Source organism: Zingiber officinale, chromosome 7A, assembly GCF_018446385.1.
Source record: "Zingiber officinale cultivar Zhangliang chromosome 7A, Zo_v1.1, whole genome shotgun sequence".
Lineage (NCBI taxonomy): Eukaryota > Viridiplantae > Streptophyta > Magnoliopsida > Zingiberales > Zingiberaceae > Zingiber > Zingiber officinale.
Window position 1 is genome coordinate 11,990,243 of NC_055998.1, and position 7,520 is coordinate 11,997,762.

Below are 7,520 nucleotides of genomic sequence, written 5' to 3' on the forward strand. Positions count from 1 at the left end.
AGAAGATCAGACAGAGAACTGAGACTGCCCAGAGTAGACAGAAAAAGTTATGCTGACACACGCCATAGGCCACTTGAGTTCCAAGTAGGGGATTCTGTTTTTCTCAAGGTTACTCCTATGAAAGGAGTGATGAGATTTGGTAAGAAGGGCAAGTTAAGTCCCTGCTACGTAGGACCCTACCTGATCATAGAAAGGATTGGGAAAGTAGCATACAAGCTGGATTTACCATAAGACATGTCAGCAATACATAATGTATTTCATGTCTCCATGCTAAAGAAGTGTCTCCACGACCCTAGCCAAGTGATTCAACCTCAGTCAGTACAGATCCAGGAGGATCTTAGCTATGAGAGCAGACCTACACAGATAGTGGACAAAGAAGTTAAGAGACTAAGGAACAAAGAAGTGCCACTAGTGAAGGTCATCTGGCAGAATCAGAAGCACGAGAAAGTCACTTGGGAGTGTGAGGACAGTATGAAACAGAAATATCCAAAATTATTCTAAGTTCGAGGACGAACTTTTTTATAAGGTATGGGGAATTGTAACAATCCAAATTTCCTCATTTCGAGTCCTAAAAGTAATTTAAAAATACTTAGAAATGCTATAGGAATATTCTAGAGATTTTTAGAAATTTTTAGAGTATTTTTATGTAATTTTTGGAGGTCGTTTGGTATTTTTACTAAACGAAAGAAGTTTCGACAAAAAAATATCCAAGCCAAGATTCGAACCCGTGACCTCCGGCCAAACCAACCCTTAAACGAATCCGACTGACCAAGTGTGCAAGCAGGCGTTGCTAATCAAATAAAGGTCGAATTGTATTTAAGTAGTAAGTAGTTAATAGCATAAAACAATTGGGAATAAAAGGCTCGGTTGAGGATTCGAACCCACGAGCCAAGCCTTAAGCAATGCACAGTTGACCAAGTGTTCACGCGAATGTTATTAATAAGAAGGGAAGCGAAATATATATAAGCAATAGTAGTTAATAGAAATATGGGAATTATAAGAAGAGAACTTAGGGCTTGATTTCCCGTGACTTAAACCTAAACCTTTCCTCTCCTTTTCTCTCCCGACGGCGCAATTTTTCTTCTCGGGCGGAAACGCAGCAAGCAGCTCGGGCGACTCCGGCGGCCGGCGAGCACCCTTCTCCGTGAGGTCTCCACACCATCGAGCTTCCCTCATCAAGAAGGGACGGTGAGCACAAGAGGAGGCCGGAAAGCTCGGGCTCACCCGAAACCCTAGAGTCCACCTTCTCCCGGCTGTAAGTCCAAGAAAAACCTAAGGTAAGTTGCTACTCACCTATGGTAAGAGTAGTTCCGAATTTGCTTTGGTGTTTCCTTGTTTTTCAAGTTTTGCCGTGAAGATTCTTGGTTTTGCTGGCTGCCGTGAACCCTAAAGAAAGAAGAGAAGGATTAGTTCAGTTTAAGTATGATTCCAATTTTGAGTTAGATTTATCTGTGGTGACCTTAATGGACATGATCAGTTCATATGGAGTTTATGGGTTTCGGATTTTCACTGCTAGACAATGAAAATAGGTGTTATATGGGTTTTAGATTCATTGATTTCGTAGTATAGTATTTTAGTTACAGATTTCTTAGTAAATCACATTTAGCAGTAGCAAATTCTTTCCGTATGCTTTGTTATGTTGGAAGTGATTCATATCACATTTCAACTTGTGATAGCAGTAGCAATTCTGTCCTCTATGCTTTGCTTGGTTGGAATAAATTGAGAATAAGTAGATCTCCCAAGTTCTGTCCTAGTGAATCACGTTTAACAACAACAACTTCTCTTTATGCTTTCCTTAGTTGGAAAGAATTTAGAATGTGTAGACCCATTAAGTTATGGTTCTAGTATATCATGTATCAACTCTTTGATAGCAGTATCATCCTTTCCTTGAGGTGTTTGGCTGGTTTGTACATAACTGGAATAGCTAGGAATTTTAGTTCTTTCCTTGCTTTCAGAACATGTTGTACAGATTAATGGGGTTGCTAGAGGTTTAAGATTAGTTCCTAGATTTGCTTGCTGCTTTTAGTTCTGTTGTAGCATGCTTAGAGAGGATTTGATGGCCCCTTTGTTATTATTTTAGTTTATTTCCATGAAGCCCGTATGTAGCAAATATTATACATGTGAAAGAACTGACGCGGTTACAAGATTGAGTCTCATGGAGGAACTGTGCTTCTCTGTAGAAATTAAAAAGCAAATTATGTCTTCATCATTAAGGAAGCAAGATAAGACACCTAAAATTTAAAATGTCACTGAGAGGGATAGTGAATTTGTGAATGTTGCCGATGACAATAACTGATAAAGGTGAGATGTCTATGAAGTTCATTACGCATTGAAGGATTCATTTAGAGAGATTGCTAGTTTGAGATTTGAGAGGCTGACAAGATTCATGTTCTTAACTTATAGGGTATATTTAAAGCTATACCTGATCTCTAGCTTTTAGTTACTTGATTATTTGGTTATTTATACTCAGAACTTAACTTGTTAGGAAATGACTAGTGAAAGTTTGAAGATCCCAGTAGGTTTTTAGCTTGAGTTGGGGTTTGCCGTGCAAACCGGTCATTCTTGACCATTAGGCAATGAACACGAGATGGTATAGATTTTTGTTTAAGCGTTTCAGTGTTGGAATTTGTTTAAACATTTCAGTTATGTAAGAAGCGTTCTTTTATTAGAAGTATAAGAAAGATAAGGAAAAGAAAGAAAAAGGTCAAGGCATTAAGTAGATCCCAAAGTCAAGACTTTAGAGATTTTGGCACACAAGGTGCTTATTAAAATGCCAAGGCATTTAAAGAAGAAGTAATTAAGATAATAAGATATTTTACTTTGAAGAGGCTAGTACCCGACTTCCAAGGTTGTCGTTAAACAAATCCAGGTGTCCAATTCCGAGGTCTTGGCCCTGGTAGACCGAGGTATGCTCTTTTAGGATTGGTGGCTCGCTACCCCAACCTATTAGGGAATGCGCATAAGATGGTACTACGCCTGGGCTCAAGATAAGTTGATTATTATTTTGAAGTATTATAAGTATAAGCGTTTGGACGTATAAAAAAATAAGTTTTACATAAGAATAAAAATATTAAAGTATAAGTTTTAAACAAGTGAAGTAAAAGAATAAGTTTAAAACAAATGAAATAAGTTTCACTTTGTTTTAAAATCAGCAAGTTTAGTTTCCTTTATACTAGCATGTTATCCTGAGTAGCTTTATATGTTTAGCATTCTAGTATGCATTGTTCTTTGCTATTAGAAGAGCATGAGTAGCTTTACATGTTTAGCATTTCAATATGTTTGATTTCTTTGCTATTAGAAGAGCATGAGTAGCTTTACATGTTTAGCATTTCAGCTTGTTTGATTCCTTTACTATTAGATGAACATGAGTAGTCTTCAGTAAGCATTCAGTTAGTTCATGTTATAGATATATGTACATGCATATCGAGATTTTGTGAGTTAGATAACGCTTACTAAGCATTTTACTTATAGATTGCATTTCCTCTTACTGCAGATACAGAAAAGGAAAAGTTTTAGCAAAGGAAGGCGACAAGGAGGTGTTCAATGATGTGTGATGCCAGGACTATGGGAGAGACTTGAGGCATTTTTAAGTTTCCGCATTTTAGTGATTAATAAATATTTGAGATTGTATCTTACATTTCTTGTCATTGGAGATTATTTTGTTTTAGATTGTATACTGAGATGAGTTTGACACTTATTTAATTGCGTGGTTGTTTGATATATGTTCCAGCCGCCTGTGGCTGATGTATACTATGTATGTATCATATTTATGGTCACCGGTACAGGGGAGATGCTGCCGAAATTTTTCGGTAGACTCCTCGTGGTTTCGATCTTACCGGTTAAGTAGAGTTAGTAGTTAAGTAACGGTCACCCTTAGAGAGTAGTAGTAAGAAGGATGGTCGTTACATCTATACCGCGGTCCATGGAACCTGCTCCCAACTATGAGGAGGATGATGATTCCAATCTAGACTATATCCAATATTTGGCATCTCTCTCTACACAAAAGGCACCGATTTGGGATGATTACTCTGACTTAGAATGGGCAAATCCTTTTGCAAGCAAAGGTGGTGGGGAAGAGGAGTTTATTGAATTAATTCCATCAAGTTGCGAGAAGTTTGTTAAGCTAATTGCAGCAAACTGTGAAATGGAGTACCCTTGTTTGAGAAGATTAGTAGAAGGAGTAACACCAACCACTGAGCAAATTTACTCTACTAGTACAGTGGTAGCTCCATATCGACCACTAGTGGACACGACAATGGGTCCACCAGGATACCCCCCAGTAAATGATATTGCAACCGGGCCTCCAAATTTTCAACCTATTTATAAACAACAACCCCCAAAGGCGAAGTTCAAGGGAGGCATGAATAACGAATTATGGACTCTGCCATCAGCATAACAGCAGAGTGGAGCCTTATTTGTGATACCGAAACAAATAAATTTATTTGATGATGCCTTCTCACGATGGGAATCAATCACAAAGAATTTTGTAGCATCACAGGCATTCTCAGATTCAAAAGAGAAGATTGAGTTTATTGAAAATTTACTAGGAGAAATTGAGAAGATTGCATGGGTACAGTGGAGGATGACTTACTCTACTGAATATGATGCTCTAATATCTATCAGTGAAGGATGAGAAGGAACTCAAAATATTTTATCTCAAATGAGACGGGTTTTTTCTGCTGAAGACCCTACCCAGGGGTCTACAGAAATACAAAATGTTGCGTATAGAGACCTGGAAAAATTATCTTGTGATAATGTCAAAAATATTATTCAATATATTAATGACTATATGCGTCTTGCAGCAAAAACAGGAAGGTTATATGCTGGACCAGAACTTTCAGAGAAATTTTGGTTAAAAATGCCTGGAGACCTTGGCAATAGAATTAAGGCGGCTTTTGAAGCAAAACACCCAGGACTCACCGTTGGAGTTTTTCCGAGAATAATTTTTGCCCATAAATTTCTAGAACAGGAATGCAAAGATGCATCTTTTAAAATGTCCTTGAAAGATTTATCATTTTGCAATCAAATTCCTATCCCTGGTTATTATCAAAAATCAGGACCAAGAAAGGTTGGGATAAGACAATCAAGAACGTATAAAGGCAAGCCCCATGGATCACATGCAAGGATTGAAAAACGAAAACATTTATTCCGAAACAAGAAGTGTAAATGTTATTTATGTGGCCAGGAAGGACATTTTGCTAAAGATTGTCCTAATGAAAAAAGGAATGTTAAAAGGGTGGCTATTTTTGAACAACTGGATTTACCAGAAGACTATGATATACTTTATGTACAAGAAGGAGAAGCGCAAAGTGATGCTATTTATAGCATCTCAGAAGGAGAAGATGATATATTTGAGGTACAACGTTCTATTCAAACCTTACAATTAAATATAATATATATGCTTAGTTTGGAAGATGGTGGTTACAGGCAACAAATTAAATTGACGGATGAACAGTCAAGCTGTTTACATCAGTGGAAGAATAATAAAAGAATTTTTACCCCGCAATCTCATATATGCACATGTTGCAAAAGAACTACTATTCAAAGAGCAAGGATACACTGCGCTGAATGCCTTTTGACCATATGCAACTTATGTGGGCCATATTACTTCAATAAAGAGATACCTGTTACCCCAGTCCCTTCAACTCCTTTTTATCCAATGAACCTAATACAGGAACAAAGAAATTACATAATATGGTGTGAAGAGGAGATAAAAAGACTAAAGAAGGAAGTTGCATATTATAAAGCCCAGTTTGAGGCCCTTCAAATGGAACAAGATTTCCAAAATGATTTTTAGGAATTAAATGAGGAAGCTACGAATATGCTTATCGAAGAGGAAGTAGCAGCCACATCCAACCCACGGTTAGTAAAAAATATGTTATATAATCAAACCGTAGAAATTGAGATTCCAGGAATTCAAAAATTCAAGTTAAAGGCAATTCTAGACATAAGAGCAACCACTTGTTGTGTAGATCAGAGATCCGTTCCCAAGGAAGCATTAGAACGAAATACCTTTGTGGTAAGTTTTAGTGAAATCAATTCTCAGCAGACGGCTAATATGAAACTAAAGACTGGACGAGTGATTATTGACGACAATACTTTTCGTGTTCCCTATACATACAGTTTCCCAATGATATTAGGAGACAATATTCAATTCATTATAGGTTGCAACTTCATTCGGGCAATGCAAGGCGGACTTCGAATCGAAGGGAATACGATAACCTTTTATAAAAATTTGACTACAATAAATACATTATCATTGAAGAACTGGAAATGGATGAAGATGAATACATACAAATCAAAGAAATGGTTCACTTCTCGGTAGGAAGGATAAACCCTACATTTGAGCAGAAATTTGATCCTCTATTACAGGAGCTTAAAAGGCAAGGCATTATTGGGGAAAATCCATTACAGCATTGGCAGAAAAATAAGATTACATGCCAACTGGATATCAAAAATATGGAGTTTATAATTGAAGACAGACCATTAAAACATCTAACTCCATCACAAAAGGAGGAATTTTCCAAGCATGTGAAGGCCCTACTAGACTTGGGGATTATTCGACCAAGTAAGAGCAGACACAGAATTACTACTATAATAGTAAACTCAGGAACCACAGTTGACCCAGTTACTGGCAAAGAAAAGAAGGGTAAAGAAAGGCTGGTGTTCAATTACAAACGCCTTAATGATATCACCCATAAAGATCAATATAGTCTACCTGGCATCAATACTATTCTAACAAAGGTTAGTAACAGCTGTATATTATCTAAATTTGATCTAAAGAGCCGTTTTCACCAGGTAGCCATGCATCTTGATTCAGTAGAATGGACAACCTTTTGGGTGCCTGACGGATTATATGAATAACTTGTAATGTCATTTGGGTTAAAAAATGCACCTGCAATATTTCAGAGGAAAATTGATCTATGCTTTAAGGGGACAGAAGAATTTATAGCAGTTTATATTAATGATATACTGATATTTTCTCCGGATGAAAGAACCCACGAACAGCATCTAAGGCAAATGCTTCATATCTGCCAATTAAATGGGTTGATCTTAAGCCCAACAAAAATGCAAATAGCAGTAAAAGAAATTGAATTCCTTGGGGCAATCATTGGTAATTGAAAGATTAAACTTCAGCCGCATGTTATCTCAAAAATTGCTGATTTCAATGACAATGAACTCAAAACAACCAAAGGTATGAGACCGTGGCTTGGTTTATTAAATTATGCCCGAAATTATATTCCAAATCTTGGAAAGCTCCTTAGTCCTCTTTATGCCAAAACATCACCTAATGGGGAGAAGAGATTAAATCAGCAAGATTGGGATTTAATACACCAGGTAAAGGAAAAGGTAAAGTAGCTCCCAGACTTGGAGATCCCTCCTCCAGAATGCTACATAATTCTGGAAGTAGATGGATGTATGGATGGATGGGGAGGAATATACAAATGGAAAAAAACATAAATTCGACCCTATATCTTCCGAGAAAATTTGTGCGTATTCCAGTGGAAAATTTAATCCTC